The sequence below is a fragment of the Halichoerus grypus genome, chromosome 3 (genome assembly GCF_964656455.1).
Source record: "Halichoerus grypus chromosome 3, mHalGry1.hap1.1, whole genome shotgun sequence".
Classification (NCBI taxonomy): domain Eukaryota; kingdom Metazoa; phylum Chordata; class Mammalia; order Carnivora; family Phocidae; genus Halichoerus; species Halichoerus grypus.
In genome coordinates, this window is record NC_135714.1 from 4,074,743 (window position 1) to 4,093,222 (window position 18,480).

At 50.7% G+C, this 18,480-nt stretch overlaps 1 long non-coding RNA gene across 6 annotated transcripts in view; it reads right to left on the reverse strand.

Annotated features, from left to right (window-relative positions):
* Positions 1-4,288: 4,288 nt before the first annotated feature.
* Positions 4,289-18,480, reverse strand: part of LOC118532342 (uncharacterized) — a 53,981-nt gene continuing 39,789 nt past the window's right edge. For 5 of the 6 annotated variants that reach the window (XR_013446255.1, XR_013446254.1, XR_013446251.1 and 2 more), the window contains one exon: positions 4,289-7,502. This is a non-coding gene — a long non-coding RNA (uncharacterized LOC118532342). Of the gene's footprint in view, positions 7,503-18,168; positions 18,265-18,480 lie in introns of those variants that run through there. The other variant, XR_004915672.2, reaches the window with a different exon arrangement.

The following is an 18,480-nucleotide window of genomic DNA, read 5'->3' on the forward strand; positions in this document are numbered from 1 at the left end:
AGGGCGCTGGGGAGCGCGAGCGAGAGCGCAGAGAAAGGAGCCGGCGAGGGGAGGGAGCCGGCGGGAGGAGGGGACTCGCCGCTCCGCCGCCGCCGCCGCCCGCGCAGCCGAGGGCGCACCGCCACCTGCCGGCCGGCCCCGCGCCCGCCGAGCGAGCGCCTACCCGGCTCAGGGCCTGGGCCGAGGTCCCCAGGAGCCCCAAGCCACAGAGCCCTTTCCTCCCTTCCTCGTTCCTCCCCTGCGCCCGCCCTCCTCTCTGCCCTCTTCCCTTCCGCCCTCCCTTTCTTCCTGTACTCACTGAGCACCTACTCGGGGCCAGGCACAGTTCCAGGCACTGGGGGCACGGGGGTGAACGACAGACAGCCAGGTGCCAGGCCCTGGAGCCGACAGTCTGACCAGGGAGACAGAGGGCGCCCCTGCGAACGCCTTTACGGACAAAATAACTCCAGAGAGCCAGAACTAGGACGGAGTGGACGTGGGGAGGTGTTCTCCTGCAGGGCCCTCCGGAGAGCTGACAGAGTACAGACAGCACCCAGGGGACTCTCTAGGCACTGCAAAGGCCCTGAGGCTGCCCCCAGCACAACCTACTCGCGGGCAGCCACGCCGGTGCCCTAGGCTGTGCAAGTGTAGTTTCCAACCCCAGAGGCCACCAACCTGGCAGCCTCTGAACATGAGGACAGGCACCTGGGTGCAGAAGCATTTAGAGGGCTGTGGGGGCAAGGTCCCATCCAGGGCACAGCCTGACAGGCCACAGCAGAGAGCTAGAGCCGGAAACTGAGGCTCAGAGCCCAGGAAGTCCCTGCCCAAGGTCATGGGCTACTTTAGGCAGGTTTCACTAGAACTTTGTTGAGCTCCCACCATGTGCTCCGTATTGGCCTGAGGGAAAATGGGAGGACAGGAGGGGGCGCTTCACTGAGGCCAGGCCAGCTTTGCATCCTCAGCTGGCCTGGGGGGCGCGGGGGCGGGCAGCCTGCCTCCATCCTTCCCCCAGAGGCCTCTGCATTAGGTAAAAATCCGCAGGCCCAGGGTCTCTGTCATACCTGCCGCCCAGCTGGATATATTCGCTCCAAAGAGAGAGAGAGAGAGAAAGCCAAATGGGGCAAAGGAGCAAAGCCTTAAACATTTGGGAAGGGTAGAGAGTGTGGGGGGTTCCCTCCGGCCCCCAAGAGGAGAAGCACCCAGCACCCTGTCTTCTAATGCTGGCTCACCCTACCCCCCAGGCTCAACCGGAAGTCATATTCCATGACAGATAGCATCCCTGGGGCCCCTGCTGTCTGTGCCCAGGCTTGGGGGTAGGATGCGGGGGGTGGGGGGGGCAGATGTCTAAGAAGTCTCCTCCCCCGAAATGTGCCCTGGCCCTCCCCCTCGGTGGTGTAAATTCCCAACCTGTCAGACGAAATCTCCAGCCCAGGCCCAGGGTCGGGAAGGGAAGCAGGGGCCATCAGCTGTGGGAACCTGTGCTCTGGCACAGGGAGCAGAGAGGAGCAGGCCCCGGTCAGTGCAGGGCTGAGGGAGGCGAGCCAGGGAGCCGGCCAAACAGGGGCCCAGGAAGGAGCTTCCAAGCAAAGCATGCAGCAGATCGTGGCTGGCGGGGAAGGCAGGGCCAGCAGTCAGAAAAGACGTGGGTCGAGTCCCAGCTTCGACCCAGTGCCCCAACGGGCCTTCCCAACACCCCAGTCTCCACCTCCCCTCCCGAGCTGTAAAGTGATGCAGCCGCATAGGCTCTGAGCTCTCTCCCCGTCTGTTCGCTTGTCTTAATAAAAGGGAGCCCCTAAGCATTGTCCTCAAGAAAAATTGACCATGACAAGTGACTGAGCACCTACTCTGGGCTGGACACTGTCCCAGGGGCCTGGAGCGGGGGAGGGGGGGTCTGCTCTCAAGGGCAGGGGGGGACGTTGCAGGTTACTGTATGTAATTCTCACGACCAGGCTGTGGGGTGCATGCGATGGTCCCCTTTCCACAGTTGAGGAAACAGACTGCCTGAGTTCCCCAGGCCAGAGCAGGTCAGAGACCAGATTCCAGCCCAGGTTTTCTGGCCCCACGGCGGCGTCCTTTCCACGGCCCCACGTTACCTGTGGTCTGGGGGCTGGGCTCACGGGCACGCTGCCCCTGAGAGGCGCAGACGGAGCCTCTCCGCCGCGGGCACATCACCACCACCACCCAGGCTCACACGGAGGCCCACATTATTGGTGACTTGGTGAAGGTCCGCGACGGAGTGGGGGGAGGGCCCAGACCTGGAATGCGGGTGGAGGGGCGGATGCTTCACCTGTGCTTTTTCCAGAACAGTCGACAGGATGCCTCTGTCTGCCCTGATAAGGCTGCAGGGCTTGCAAAAGAGCAGGACTGATTCATCCCTTCTCTGAAGCCAAAGCTCAGAGACGTGGTGACTCCCCGAGGTCACTCGGCTCCCAAACATTGCGGGACGCGGGGACACAGTGATGAAGGAGACAGAGTTCCCCAGGTGGGTGAGGAGCTCTGTCCTCATGCAGACACGTCCTGAGGAAAGCTCATTTCAGACAGGAGTGAGGACCCCGGAAAAAATAAGGTAGTCCCCACATGGAGGTGAGGGGGTCACTGAGGGGCCGGGTAACTTTGAGCCAGTGGAAGGGGAGGAGGAGTGGGAAGAGCTGTCCCAGCGGGGGTTGGAGCATGAGAGCCACCATCCCCCCAAGACGGTGCAGCCGCTCAGGGAAGGCGGGCAGCGGGCCTGATTTGTATTCACAGACTGGTGCACAGTCGCTGGAGGGTTTAAGCGGGGGAGTGAGACCAGCGACATTTCAGAGCCATCCCTCCAGCCCGGGTGAGGACCAGTGCAGGACGCCACTTAGGAGGCTCCTGTCCAGCTCGAGAGAGGCCTTGGTGGCTGGGCCCGGGCAGGCAGCAAGGGACTTGGGGAGGACGGAGGGAAGCCCACTTCCAGCACCTGCTGGGCCCCCGCGGTCACGCTCACTAGCGACCAAGTCAGGGACTCAGGGGCCTTGCGTGCAGGAAGTAAGGAGAGCAGGTGGCAGTCAGGCATCCCGCTGGAGAGAAGCCTGGGGAGACCACAGGGGCAGCATCTGTGGAGCTCCCCGGGGCGCGTGGCTGTGAGCACCGGCGGAGGCCCCGGGTGCGCGGATGCTTGGGTCCGGCATCCGTGCTCCGGGTGCGTGGGGTAATATCAAACACGCTCCGGGGTTGTAACCTCTGATCATTCACAACAGGAACATCCTAAGACGGGGAAAGCAGCCCCAGCCACCTCCCTCGCTGCTTCCTCGTTCCAGGCTCCACGTGGGGCACTGGGCTCCAGACCCCATCACACCTGGCCCCTCCTCGTGGGGAGCCCACAGTGGGATGGGGGAGACACACGGTAGGCAGCGCCGTCGGGGAGGCAGGTGCTCAGAGAGAGCTGCTTGGCTCCCTACGGCAGAGGGAGCCCCCGTCTGGGGCTGAGGGAGGAAGGCTGCTCAGAGGGGGACACCCTTCAACTGATCCTTCAGGAAGCAGTAATGAAAATAAACGGGATTAGGACTTGAGCCTACTCTGGGCCATGGATTGTTCTAGAAGGAAGACCTCATTGAACCTCACATCCATCTAGTACCTATATAGCATCTACACAGAGACTGGGCACTATTTTTCCCATTTTGAAGATGAAGGTGAAGGCACACTGGGGTTCAGTAATTTACCCAAAAGATTCAAAGGGACACGTCCCCATGTGCCGGCTGGGTGTCCTACGGGAGACTCATCCCCTCTCTGTTTCTGTAATCGCCCCACCAGCACTGCCTGGACTCGGTGGTTCTCTGCGGGGCGTCCCTGGACCAGCAGCATCAGCATTAATGGGAACTGGTTAGAAATGCCGATTCCTGGGCCCCACCCCAGACCCACCGAGCCAGAAACTCGGAGATGGGGCCTCAGGATCTGTGTTTCAATGCGCCCCATGGTGGTTCTGACATGCCCCCAAGTTCGAGAGCCACTGTGCTAACCCAGTGGTTCTGGGCCTGGGCTCCATGTGAGAACCACGTGGGAGAACTTTAGAAAAATGCCAATGACCTCTTGACCTCCCCCAAACTTGCTGGGCAGTTCCATGAGCAGCAAGCATGAGCCACTGACCCCGCACGGCTTTTTATAAGGATCCTTGAAAGACTAGATGCCAAGTGCCTGGCACATGGTTGGACCCACGAAACGGAGCTTTCCCTGAGAGGTGAGTGGGGGTCCCACTGAGCCCCAGTCCAAGCCTTTTAGCTTCAAGATCCAGACTGGCTTCCTCATCCCACAGCAATGTTCCCCACCCAAAAAGGAGGAGAAATACTTCTTCTCTCCAACTTTTAATCAGACCACTTACTCATTAAAAGTCTCAGGCTTTTTTAAATTATTGAAGGTCTCTAGTGATAATATTTTAATTTATCCTTATAAATGTGACAAAGCTCAGCTTGTGCAATTGTCTGCATGGGCCCAATTCAGAGACCATCAAGGAATCCATGAGCGATGCTCTCGGGGATGCTGGGGGAGCCAGCAGGAGGAGACTGAGGGCACAGGCCGTTAGGGTGCCAGACTACAGAGGGGGGCCTCTCCCCTGCACTGTGCCCCTGGCCTGGCCTCCAGCAAAACTAAGAAGTCTGCACCTGCTTGGTGGGGGGTGGGGAAACTGCCGGTCGGGGGGAGGGGGCCTGCCAGATGTAGGGAGAGCTGCCAGGTGCAGGGGGGCTGCCAGGTGAGGAGAGGAAGCTGCAGGGGTGGGGGGTGGGGAACCTGTCAGGTGGAGGGGGAAAGCTGCCAGGTTAGGAAGGGGGGGCTGCTAGGTGTGGGGGGAGCTGGGGGGCTGCTGCCAGATGTTGGGGGGAAAGCTGCTGGGGCAGGGGTAAGCTGCAGGGTGGGGGTAGGGAAGCTGCCAGGTGCAGGGGGGGGGGCTGCGGTGCCTCGCAGAGGAGTCTCCTAATGACTTTCAGCAAATGACAAGGGGTTGGAAGTGGCGGCTTGCAGGAGAAAGATCAAGCACAGCGATCTCGTTACCAAGTTGTCAAGGGGAAGGAGCAAAGCGGCAGGGAGGGCTGCTCAGGATATTCATTTGGGCCAGGAGCAGAAGTGTGATCCGGAGGCCGAAGGGAAATGTGTCCTGATGGAGAAGGAAGAAAAGACCGCACAGTGAGACAGTGGTCTGGCCGCTCCGCTGCGCAGAGGGAGGGAGACAGGGCGGAAGGCGGTGGCCGTTCTGTGGATGGGACATCTTAAAGTGCGGCGGGGGTGCTTTGCCCCAAAGCACCACGGCGTGGGCCAGCCAAAGCCCGGATGTGAGAGGCTCACCAAGCAGGAGGCCGGAACCGGGCAGAGACCAGGATGGTGCTGGTCGCTCCCCGTCGTAGACACGGCATGGCTGATGCCACGCGGCCGGCTGGTGTCCCTCTTCCATTCACCGGGTGTTCACAGAGCACCTATCATGCGCCTGGCTCAAGGCCCCAGGGAGACGGCAGGGAACAAATCAATGCCTGGAAGGGTGAACAGGTGGAGAGAGCGGGAGAGGGCTCCCGGCGGAGGGACCGGCGTGGGTAATGACCTGGGGGAAGGCAGTGTGGGGGACAGGTGAGGACGTGGACACAGAGTTCAGGGTGCCAGAGTGCAGGCCGGGGGGGGGGGTAGGGCAGCGACAACTGGGGCATCCTGGTCCCTGGAGCATCTAGTGTGGTGTTGGGGTCCAGGGGATGACCAGAACAAGGGACCGGCCGTGGGGAGCTCAGCCGTAGTGATGGGGGCAGGCGGGTCAATGACACCGCAGGGTGTCCGGAGTTGGTGAGGCTTCCCCAGCGTCCTCTGCCCCGGGGCGCTTTGCAATGTCACCCTGCTGGCCCCTGCGTTGCCTGGGGGATGGGCTTCATCATCACCTCCTTCTCCCGGAAGAAGAAACAGAGGCACAGCACAAAAAGGCAGAGGGGCTCGCCAAGGTTCCACCCGCAGCAAGGGGGGGTCAGCGGGCCGTGACCCCAAGCATGTGGCTAAAGAACCCGGCAAGGGGTGGGGTAGGCCTGGGGCGCCCTCCTCTCTGCCAGGCCCCTCTCCCTTGCCTTCCACGTGCACCCATCCTCCCCAACCCTGCGAAGCTGGGACGGGGCTGGGATGATTATCGACTCCACTGACATACTCTGAGACCGGGGCTCCCAGAGTGACAGTGACCCACCCGACCCCCGTGGCAGGTAGGCACAGGCAGGGGGGCCTGCCCCGAGCCCCACTGCTCCCCACCTGTGTACATACATAAAGCACTATGGGGACAGGGAGTGGGGCAGTGACCAGCTCTGACCAGTGCAGGCACCACCCCTCTTACTGGGAAGCAGTGTGGCTGAGAAGTGAGCCCTCAGCTCCTTGGAGCCTTACGGTACTTGGTCATCTGATGTGCACCAGGGAAGGCCCTGGAAAGTAAGTGGCCCGCACGGGCCCTGGGAAGAGGGATTCCCCATCAGTCTGCAGGGGCCAGAGCCCACTTTGGGCACTCCAGCGGGCAGGGCAGAGGAAAGGAGGGCTGGACTGAGGAGAGGCATACAACGAGCCAGAAACCGTCCCTGGGGATTCCCGGGAGCTGGGAAAGAGGGCAGCAGCCAGGAGTCTCTCCAAATGCACAGGCCCTGGCCCAGTAGGAGTCTGTGAGGGACAGGACGAAAGAGGCCAAGGTCAGCTCTGGTGGACCCCGCTTCTCCTCAGACTCACCCCCGGAGCTGAAGGCAAGCTCCCCCCGTGCATCATACACCACAGTTCATTGGAACTGGCGGCGGGAGGGCAGCATCCGCCAATTACTTCCCATGGGCCAAGCGTGTTGGCACATAGATTCTGATTTTAGAAGCCAGGCGTCTGAGGCCCAGAGAGGCTAAGTAACCTGTCCTGGAGCACATAGCGCGGGAGTGGTGGATCTGCAGGACTGGGGCCACTGGTCATGCTTCAGGAGCGGCTTGAGGCCCCAGAGGCGGGGTCCACCAGCACCTGCCATGGTCAGTGTGGGGCGGGTGCGCGCCGGGGGGCCGACGAGCTCACAGTGGGGGTCGGGAGCGAGGCGGGGGCCTGAATGCAGGTCCTGGTCCTGCAGGTCCCTGGGTAAGTCACCAAGAGTCTTTGTGCCTCAGTCTCCCACGTCCACCGAGAACAGAAATGGCACCTGAGTCACAGGCTGTGGAGCAGGGTGAGGAGTGTCTGTACAAAGCTCAGAAGAGCACCTGGACCGCATTGATGGAAGGTTGTCCCATGAGACAGTGACAGAATAACCCACTGTAGGTCCGTCTGTGGGACGCACATCTCATCCATCGCTGAGGTAATGGCCCATGACCGTCCCCTCGGAAGTCTTCCACCATCCCCCAAGTGCCGGGCTGGGGTGCGGTGTGTCTTCATTCGTAGGGCGAGGCCCGGGGGCTGAGCAGTAAGTCCCACGGATGCTGGGGGGCAGGCAGCCCAAGGGACGTGCCGCCCCATGTCAGCAGCGCCAAGGCCCCAGCAAGCACGCGCCTCCGCCTCTGGCAGCCGTGTGCTCTGGGCCTCAGTTTCCCCACCTGTAAAATGAGGGGAAGGACAACATTACGACTTCCCCAGAACATGAGCCCCATGACATGCTCCCCAGAAGCACATCTGTGCTCTAAGCCCCATGGCTGGCTCGCCACCCCTCTCACCGACTCACGTGGTGCGTGCGTACGGAGGACGGAAAAGTTCTGCGATTTAACAATCTGTTCGACGTTGACTAATTCAGTTTCTCCCCCACCTTTTTGACCCTGTAGTTCTTTCCTCCCGCTTACTGGCATGAGCACCCAGGAGGACGCAGGCTATTATGGAAATATGTGCTGAGTACGGCGGAAGGAAGAAGGGAGAATTTATTCTGCCTGAGGTGTTGGCAAAGAGAAAAATACATTTGAGCAGGTCTTGAATGATAAGCCAGGACCTGGATGAAGTAAAACACAAAGTGTAGGACCTGCAAGGGACAAAGGACAAAGGTCTACCACCCACACAGGGAGGGGCAAGCAGCCTGGCCATGCAGGACAAGACTGTAAGACTTGGGGGGAAGCCAGGCCCAAAAGCTCCAGGCTTGTGCCTTCTTCCAAGGTGAAAGAGAACCTTCCAGGGCTTTCAAGAACAGGAACGACACGATCAGATTTGTGTTTCAGAATGATAATTCTGGTAGCTCCTGAAAGCTAAAGCTTGGAAAAGAGACAGGGAGGCCAGCAGGGGCCATGGCATCAGTCCAGGTAAGAGATGATGAGATGTGAGCAAGCACAGTGGGAAGGAGGACAGGGAGGTGGGCTCCTCCCGTGCAAGTCTCTCTAAAGAGACTCAAAAGCATCTGGGACAACAGCGATGCCACTGCACGGTTAGGGAACAAATTCGAAGAAGGCGGATGCTCAGCTTTGGACGTGTAGCCTCCAAGGTGTCTGTGGGGCATCCTGGAGCTATGAGTCAGGCTAGGCTAGGCTGGGCTGCAGTAACAAATGAACTCCAAATCTCAGTGGGGTAAATCACCCAAGAAGGGTGCATTGCTCTCATTCACAAAGTCTGATGCGGGTCAGGCACGTCCCCCTCCAACTTGTAGCTCTGCCATCTGGAACATGTAGCCTGCAAGGTCATTGTGGCAGAGGAGAAAGCCGGAGAACCACACAGGATATTTTGTGGGGTTGGATCTGGGAGTCACCCGCCATCACTCACGGCCCATCAGCCGGAGCGCGGGTTCACGGCCTGACCTAGCTGAAGGGAGCCTGGCAGATACAGGAACACAGGGACATTTGGTGGCACACCGGCAGGGAGGCTCCAGGGGCCTTGAGAAATGGAGCCCATGACAGAATCAGGGCTTGAGACACAGACCTGGACGTGACTACGGAACGAGATCACCCAGGGGGGAAGAAACAGAGAAGGAAGAAAGAGGAGATACAAAATTCCATTAATCCCTCTGAGGTTGTATTTAGGAATTCCCACAGGATGACTCAAGACAGAGTCCAAAATCTCATTTCCAAGTATCCAATTATTTGTGGTCATGTGGACAAAGCATCCAGGGTCTTTCCTGAAATTTTCAGGTTCCATATGGCACCTTGGCATAGCACAGGCAGCAAAGTGTCTAAGTACCATGCTGATCCGCAACGTTCCCTCTGTGTAAGGCCAAGGGCCTCAGGGTTATAGATTTCTCTGGAGGAGGAGTTTTCAGAGCTTTCCATTTTAATGAATATTCTGAAAGAGAATCCACAGTATGCTTGCCTCTGAAATTCATTTCAGAAATCAAAATTTTTGCTACCAAATATTTTCCACAAATTATATTTGATTGAAATCATGGTTTGAGGGATTTCAGCTTGGAGATTAATTAAAACTTGTTGTTTTCCCTTGAAAGGGCTATTGCCTTAACTAACACTAACAGAGAAACATGGGATACTTCTTCAACATGGATCTTGCAAGGCCCTTTCCTGAGGCTGGTGTCCCACTCTGAGACTATGAGGGTCATAACACTGGGGCCACATCAGTTTTTGTTCTCTACTTTGCCTTAGAGCACAGCACAGTGCTGGGCACACAGTAGGTACTTAATAAATACTGGATGGATAGATGGATGGATGGATGGATGGATGGATGGATGGATGGACCAAAGGAAGGAGAGAAGGATGGATGGATGGAAGGAAGGATAATGGATGGATGGATGGATGGATGAAGGATGGATGGATGGATGGATGGAAGGAAGGAAGGAAGGAAGGATAATGGATGGATGGAAGGATAATGGACAGAGGGATGGATGGATGGAAAGAAAATGGATGGATGGAAGGAAGGATGATGGATGGATGGATGATGGATGGATGGATGAAGGATGAATGGATGAAGGATGGATGGATGGATGGAAGGAAGGCAGGAAGGATAATGGACGGATGGATGGATGGATGGAAGGAAAGAAGATGGATGGAAGGAAGGAAGGAAGGATAATGGATGGATGGAAGGATATGGATAGATGGATGGAAAGAAGATGGATGGATGGATGGAAGGATAATGGATGGATGGATGATGGATGGAAAGTGGATGGATGGATGGATGGATGGATGGGTGGAAGGAAAGAAGATGGATGAATGGAAGGATAATGGATGGATGGATGATGGATAGATGGAAAGAAGATGGATGGATGGATGGATTGATAGAAGGATGGAAAGAAGATGGATGGATGGAAGGATGGATGATGGATCTGCCACATTGAAAACTCCTAGGAATTCAGACTTCTAAACAACAACTGCTGAAGCAATTTGGCAGAAGGGAAAGAGCACTGGATTGGGAGTCAGGAGGGCCAGGTTCCAGTGTCCACTCTCTACTGACTGAGCTTCAAGAACTTGGGAAAAATCCCTTTCCCTGTGGGCACTGTCATTTTCTTTCTCTGCTAAATGAAGGCTCCTCTACCCCAACCAACACTTACAGCCTCATATACAGCCATTTCTCCCCTTCCTCTATCCCTCTAAGCACCCTCAGATCTGCCCCACATTCCCAGTCACAAATGCACTCTGGGGAGGCAGAACTTTGACATGTGGCCAAGTGAGGAGTTTGGCAAATGCTCTTTCCAAAAATCAATTATAAAACTGCACAAATTGACAAAAGTAGCCATTTCCACATGGTGGAAATCATCCAAGAGCATGCAACCATCTTAGAAGTGTTCATGCTTGAAAAGCGCTGCACTTCAGGGAAGGGTACCCATGGGCACAGCAGCTGCAATACCAGAGCTGAAGGGACTCACTCAATTCGGACCAATGGATGACACCCCTGCCTAGCAGCAGTCACAGTGGAAATGATCGTCTTGGAGGTTGTTTAGAATGCCTCTGGAAATGGCCCAAGCCAGACACAGACTCCCAGCTGACTCTAAGGCCATGCGTACTCACATAAGAAACATGAGCAACCCAGTGAAAAGCAAAAGCCAGGCAGATTTGAAAATGCCTAAATTTTGAATGTGCTCCTCCACCCACACAAAGGTCTTTGACAGCGGATAGAAGGTTTACTAACTCAAGCTATTTGAGAATACCTCTGATCAAATACTGGCTGATCCCTAAGCTAGGCAGACACAGGGGTACAAAAGCCATAAGTTAAAAATTAAAATTAAACATTAAAAAAAGAAAAAACAGCACCAGCAGCTACACACAGCAAGGGGGATAGATTTCAAAGATTTAGCCCAGGTACATTACTTCAAAAAACAGTCAAATGAACAAGCAAAAATCAGAAATAACCTCTAGAAGAAAATAAAAATCCAGAGTTGATGTGTCCAGTTTTTAATCCAAAAAAATGTGAGAAATACAAAGAGAGGAAAATATGACCTATAGTCGGGGGGACAAAAAAAAAGAGCATTCTTCTGTCTTCAGGGGTCCCCAGAAGTTGGATTTGGTAGTGAAAGACTTCAAAGCAGCTATTTTATATACACACACACATAAGCAAAGAATTAAAGGGAAGTATGACAATAATAAATCAACAAATAGAGATTCTCTAAAAGGAAAAAGAAATAATAATGTATCAAATGGAAAGTCTGGAGTTGAAGAATGCAATAATGATGAAAGGTCACTGGAGAGGCTCAGGGGCAGACTTGACATAGCAGAAGAATGCATGAACTTGAGGACAGAGTAATGAAAATTATCCACTACAAAGAAGAGAGAGAAAACAATGACTGAGCAAAACTGAACAGAGCCTCAAAGACATGTAGAACAACATCAAGCACAACAGCATGTATAATGTGAATCCCAAAAGAAAGAGAGAAAGGGGCTAAAAAATAAACCATGAGGAATAATGGCCAATATGTTTCCAGATCGATGAATAACTTTACATCAAACATCCACGAAACTAAACAAATCCCAAGTAGGTTAAATACAAAGAGATATACAGCTATACTTATCCTAATAAAACTTTTGAAAGACAAAGAGAAAACCATGAAAGAAGCAGGAGAAAACCAACTCTTCATGTATTGGGAAACAACATAACACTATGATTAACAGATGGCTTTTCATCAAGAAAAAAAAAAAACAGCAGAAGGCACTGGAATGACACATTCAAAGTGCTAAAAGGAAAAAAAAACAAAACTGTAAACAAAAAATTCTATATCCAGCAAAACTATCCTCCAAAACTAAAAGTGAAGTAAAGACATTCTCAGATAAACAAAGATCGATAATATATTGTTAGCAAACTCACCTTGTGAGAAACACTAAAGGGAAGTCCATTAGGCTGAAAGGAACTGGCACCAGATGATTACTTAAATCCATGAGAAGGAATAAAAAGCAGCAGAACTGGTAAATATGAGGGTTAATATAAAATACTCTAAAAATACATTTTTCTTAATTTTTCTCTTAAATTCTTTAAAAGACATAAGCAGTAATTATAACGCTGTACTGTTGAGTTTATAGCATTAAAAGACACGAGATGTATGGCAATAACAGCACAAGGAAGGGGGAAGGATGGAGTGCACTTTCCACATTTGACCAGAAGGAAGCTAGTGTTGATCCAAAGTGGACTGAGACAAGCTCAAATGTATTTTTGCTGTCCCTAGAACAACCACTAAGAAAATCATCCACAGTAAAAGAGCCAAGATGTCCATCGACAGATGAATGGATAAAGAAGATGTGGTATATATATACAATGGAATATTATGCAGCCATCAAAAGGAATCAGATCTTGCCATTTGCAATGACGTGGATGGAACTGGAGGGTGTTATGCTGAGTGAAATAGGTCAATCAGAGAAAGACATGTATCATATGACCTCACTGATTTAAGGAATTCTTAATCTCAGGAAACAGATTGAGGGTTGCTGGAGTGGTGGGGGGTGGGAGGGAGGGGGTGGCTGGGTGATAGACATTGGGGAGGGTATGTGCTATGGTGAGCGCTGTGAATTGTGCAAGACTGTTGAATCACAGATCTGTACCTCTGAAACAAATAATACAGTATATGTTAAAAAAAAAAAAAGAAGAAGAAGAAGATAGCAGGAGGGGAAGAATGAAGGGGGGGAAATCGGAGGGGGAGACAAACCATGAGAGATGATGGACTCTGAAAAACAAACTGAGGGTTCTAGAGGGGAGGGGGGTGGGAGGATGGGTTATCCTGGTGATGGGTATTAAAGAGGGCATGTTCTGCATGGAGCACTGGGTGTTACACAAACAATGAATCATGGAACACTACATCAAAAACTAATGATGTATGGCAATTAACATAACAATAAAATTTAAAAAATAAAATAAACTATGACACTTGAAAAAAAAAAGAAAATCATCCACAGTATATGGTTTTTTACAAGAGGAATTAAAAGGGGACACTAAAAACATTTAGCACAAAGGAAAACAGTAAGGGAGAATCAGAAGAACAAGACAACAACAATAAAAAAAAACCTCAGGAGACATGGAGAAAACAGCACAATGGAAAATGTCAATATCATGTAATAGAAATTTTAATTTAATTAGTTAAAGTAAATTAATTTAAGTTTTAATTAAATGTGAAAGTTTACACGCTTGAATCAAAAGGCAGAGATTGTCAGACTGGATGAATAAGCCAGATACGAATGCACACTAGCTACAAGAGACAACTCTTAGATTCAAAGATGCCAGCCAGCGGGTTAAAAGGAAAAGGATGGGACAAAGACACACTGTGAAAACAACCACCATAGGAGAGCTGGGAGTGACCCCCTTGGTATCAGATGAAACAAATGTTAAGACAACAAATATTACCAGAGGCAAAGAGGGACATTTCATAATGGTAGAGGGGTCAATCTATTGGGAAAATATAAAAATTATAAATGTACACACCCCTCAGAGCCTCGAAATACATGAAGCAAAAACTAAACAGAATTAAAGGGAGAAACAGACAATTTGACAACAGCATCAGAAGAGGTGTTGATACCCCACTTCTGATGATTGGTAGAACAACTAGATTTTAAAAATCAGCAAAGGGGGTGCCTGGGTGGCTCAGTCGTTGGGTGTCTGCCTTCGGCTCAGGTCATGATCCCAGGGTCCTGGGATCGAGCCCCACATGGGGCTCCCCGCTCAGCGGGAAGCCTGCTTCTCCCTCTCCCACTCCCCCTGCTTGTGTTCCCTCTCTTTCTGTGTCTCTCTCTGTCAAATAAATAAAATCTTTTTTAAAAAATTTTTTAAAAATAAAATAAAAAAATAAAAATCAGCAAAGATGCAGAAAACTGGAGGACCCGATCATACAACTAGTGGACCCAGTGACTTTGGGACATGCCTTCTTTCCAAGCACACATAGAATGTTCTCCAGGACACACCATGTACCAGGCCATAAAACAAGCCTCAATAAACATAAAAAGACTGAATTCACACTAAGCATGATCTCTGACCACAATGGAATTCAATTAGACATTAACAACAGAAAGATCCCTGAAAGCCCAAAATATTTCAAAATTGCACAACACACTTCTGAGTAACTCAAGGGTCAAGAGGAAGTCAAAGAGAATTAGAGACTATTTTTAAATTGGTGAAAATCCCTGCAATATACAAAAATGTGCAGCGTGCAATCAACACCATGCCTAGCAGGGAGTTTGTAACCTCAAACGCCTAGGTCAGAAAAAAGAATGGTCTTAAATAATCAAACTTTCCACCTAAAGAAGCTAGAAAACAAAGAGCAAACTAAGCCCAAAGCACGCAGAAGAAAGCAAACAAGAAATATGAGACCATACATCAGTGAGAGAGAAAACAGAAAAGTGAGAGAGAAAATCAATGAAACTGAAAGCTGGTTCTTTAAAAAGGTAAAAAAAAAAAAAAGAATTGACAGACTTTTAGCTAGACAGAAAAAAAACAATAGAGACACACAAATTCCTGAAATCAAGTATGAAAAAGGCGGCATCATCCCAACCACCCGGAAATGAAAGAGATTATAAAGGAACACCATGAACGACACCAACAAAACACACAACATAGATAAACGGACATGTTCCTAGAAATACACAAGTTACCAAGCTGACTCAAGATGAAACATGAAATCTAAACAGAGCTGCAAAGAAGAAATGGAATTAAGAATTTAAAATCTTCCCACAAGAAAGGCCCAGACCCACTTGGCTTCACTGGTGAATTCTACCATTTAAAGAACACCAATCCTTCACAAACTCTCTGAGAAAATGGAGGGGGTAGGTAGGTAACACTTCCCAATTCATTTATTCCTTGTTAAATTGAAACAAAAATCCTTAAAATATCAGCAAATGGAATCCATCAACATGGAAAAATGATTCTACACCATGACCTGATGGGATCTATCCCACGAAAGCAAGGTTGGTTTAACATCCAAATATCAATTAATGTAATGTACCATATTAATAGAACAAAGATTTCCATCACACGATTATGTTGCAGAAAAAGTCTTTGAAAAAATTCAGTATCCATTGATGATAAAAATTCTCGACAAACTAGAAGAAGAAAGGAACTTCTCAGACCGGCAGAAGACAATGCAAATATCCACAGTTACAGCTACCATTGGTGTTGGTGAAAGAAAAATAATGCTTTCCCCCTGAGATGAGAAAGAAGCAAGCATGTCTGCTCTTACCACTTTTATTCACAGATTCTCACCAGGGCAGTAAAGCAAAGTAATCATCAAAAGCATCCAGATTCAAAGACATCAAACTATCTTTGTTCACAAATGACATGGTTCTTTACATAGAAAATCCCCAGAGACCCATAAAGACACAATAATAGAACCAATAAACAAATTTAGCAAGACCACATGATATACAAGATCAATATATAAAAATCAACTGTATTTGTGTATACTAGCAACAAAAATCCAAAAATGAAATTAACATATCAATTCCATTCACAATAGCATCAGATAGAGTAAAATGCTTAGGAATAATTTTAACAAATGAGGTGCAAGACCTACACTGAAGTCTACCAATGTCGCTGAGGGAAATTAAAGATGATGTGACTAAATGCAGAAACATTCCATGTTCATGGATTGGAAGACTCAATATTGTCAAGGTGGCAGTTCTCCACAAATTGATCTACAAGTTGAATGTAATCCTCATCAAAATCTCATTGGGCTTTTTAGTAGAAATTGGTAAGCTGATCCTAAATTTTATATGGAAATGCAAAAGAACTAGAATTGCCCAATGTTTAAAAAGAAGAACAGGGGTGCCTGGAAGGCTCAGTCGGTTAAGCATCTGACTCTTGATTTCAGCTCAGGTCATGATCTCAGGGTTGTGAGACCGAGCCCCACATCGGGTTCCATGTTCAGCGTGAAGTCTGCTTGAGATTCTCTCTCCCTCTTCCTCTGCCCCTCCCCCTGCTCTCTCTCTCTCTAATAAATAAATAAATAGATAAATAAAATCCTTTTTAAAAAAAGATTTAAAAAGAAGAACAAAGTTGGGAGACTTACACTACCTGATCTCAAACTTACAGCTAAGCTTCAGCAATCAAGAGGAGACGACATTTGTAGGAGGATAGATATATAGACCAATAGAACAGAATGAAAAGTCCAGGAACAAACCCTTACACCTAAGGGTAATAGATTGTTAACAAAGGTGCTAAGAGAGTTCGATGGAGTGAAGGAAAGTCTTAGATCCAGAATATATAAACAACTCTTAAAACTTAAGAAGACAGGGGGTGGGAGAAACGCCATTGAAAAATGGGCAAAAGAAATGAACAAACATTCCACCAAGGAAGACAGACAAATGGTCAAGCACATGAAAGGATGTTCAACACCGTTAGTCACTAGGGACATGCAAATCAAAACCACAGGGACAGAGCACTGCATGCCCACTCAGGGGCCACAACGAAGGACAGGTGGAAAGGACCAAGAGCTGGAACCACGCACCTCGCTGTGGGAACGTCCAGTGGCACCGCCACTCTGGAAACAAGTTGATGGTTTCTGAAAAAGTTCTCATGAGCTCTATGCAACCCTCCACATCTTGGAGCCTCGCGCTCCTCGTCGGTGAGATCAACTTGATAGCAGTGCCCACTTCACAGGGACGTAAGCGCGCTTCCACTCTTTCCAAGAATCCACCCAAGAGACCCAGAACCTGCGTCCACACAAAGACGTACCCATGGCTGTTCATGGCAGCAACATTCATAACAGCCCCAACCTGGAAACTCTCCCAACGTCCACAACTGAGAACAGATAAATAAAATGTGCCAGACGCGTGCAAGAAACACTGTTTCATGCAATAAAACACTGTTTTATTGAAAAATGAATGACTAACTAATCGTGCCACAACATGCAGGAACCTCAAAAACACACCAAGCCAAAGAAAGCCAGACTCAAAGTACCACATATCATGTGTCTACATATTGTATTTATTTGCAATGTGCAGAAAAGGCAAATGCATAGAACCCGAGAGCAGATCGGTGGCTGCCTCCGGTGGGGGTGGGGAATGGCCACCAACGGGCACAGGCTGGGAGACCGGGGTCAAGAGATGGTTGCACAAATCTGTAAGTGTACTGAAAGTCACCAAGTGGTTTACAACAGGTGGATTTTATGATGTGTAAATTATACCTCAATAAGTCTGTTTTTAAGACAGAAAGAAATGTGCCTCAGTGGGACTTTCACCTTTCATCCTCCATGCGGTCACCTACCACGTCTGGAGCATCTTCGCTGTGCCACTTGTACCAGCTGCTGGTACAAGGTGAAATGGCAGGTGACCGAGAGGTGAGCATTTCTCACCTCGCCCTCGTCACCCTCATCAGCCCCACAACGTCCCTGTGAGGTGGGTATTGCTCTCGTCATCCCCATTGTGTGGATGGAGAGACTGAGGCTCAGAGAAGCTGTACCTATTGTGTAAAATAAGGGAGTAACAGTCTGGGTCAAGCCCAGCCCACACTCCTACCCCCTTCCCTCTGCCCTCAAGGAGCTCGCCCTCCTCCCCCTTCTCCCCTGCTTGGGCCCAGCTTGTCACTGCAGAGCCAGCCTAAAAGCCTCCACCCTGGGAGCTCCCCGCCCTCCCACTGGGTGACAGACCCCCCCGCCCTTGGCTACTTGGGCCTTTGCGCACATACTCCCTCTCCAGGCGTGCGGAGCAGGATTCCCACTCTCACAGCCTCCTGCCCTGAGCTTCCTCCTTCCCGACAGCACAGCTCCCACTCGGAGGGGAACCTCTTCGTGCCTTGGCCTGATTCTTGGTGTGCCTGTCCTCCCTGCCCCACCAGACCTTGAGGGCTGGTCAGTGGAGTGGAGTGTGTAATGGGTTGACTCATGTCCCCCCAAAAGACATGTCCAAGTCCTAACTCCAAGAACCTGTGAATATGACTTACTGGGAAGGAGGGTCTTTGCAGATGGACTTAGTCAAGGATCTCGTGATGAAGTCTTCCCGGATTTAGGAGGGGCACTAAATCCAATGACTAATCTCCTTATAAGAGACAGAAAAGAAGACACAGAGGGGAAGACCACGTGAAAATGCAGGCAGAGATCAGGCGACATGTCTACAAGCCAAGGAACACCACGGAAGCCACCAGAAGCTGGGAGAGACACCTGGACAGATTCCTCCTTCAGAGCCTCCAAAAGGAGCTAACCCTGCCAACACCTTGATTTTGGACTTCTGGCCTCCAAAACTCTGAGAGCATAAA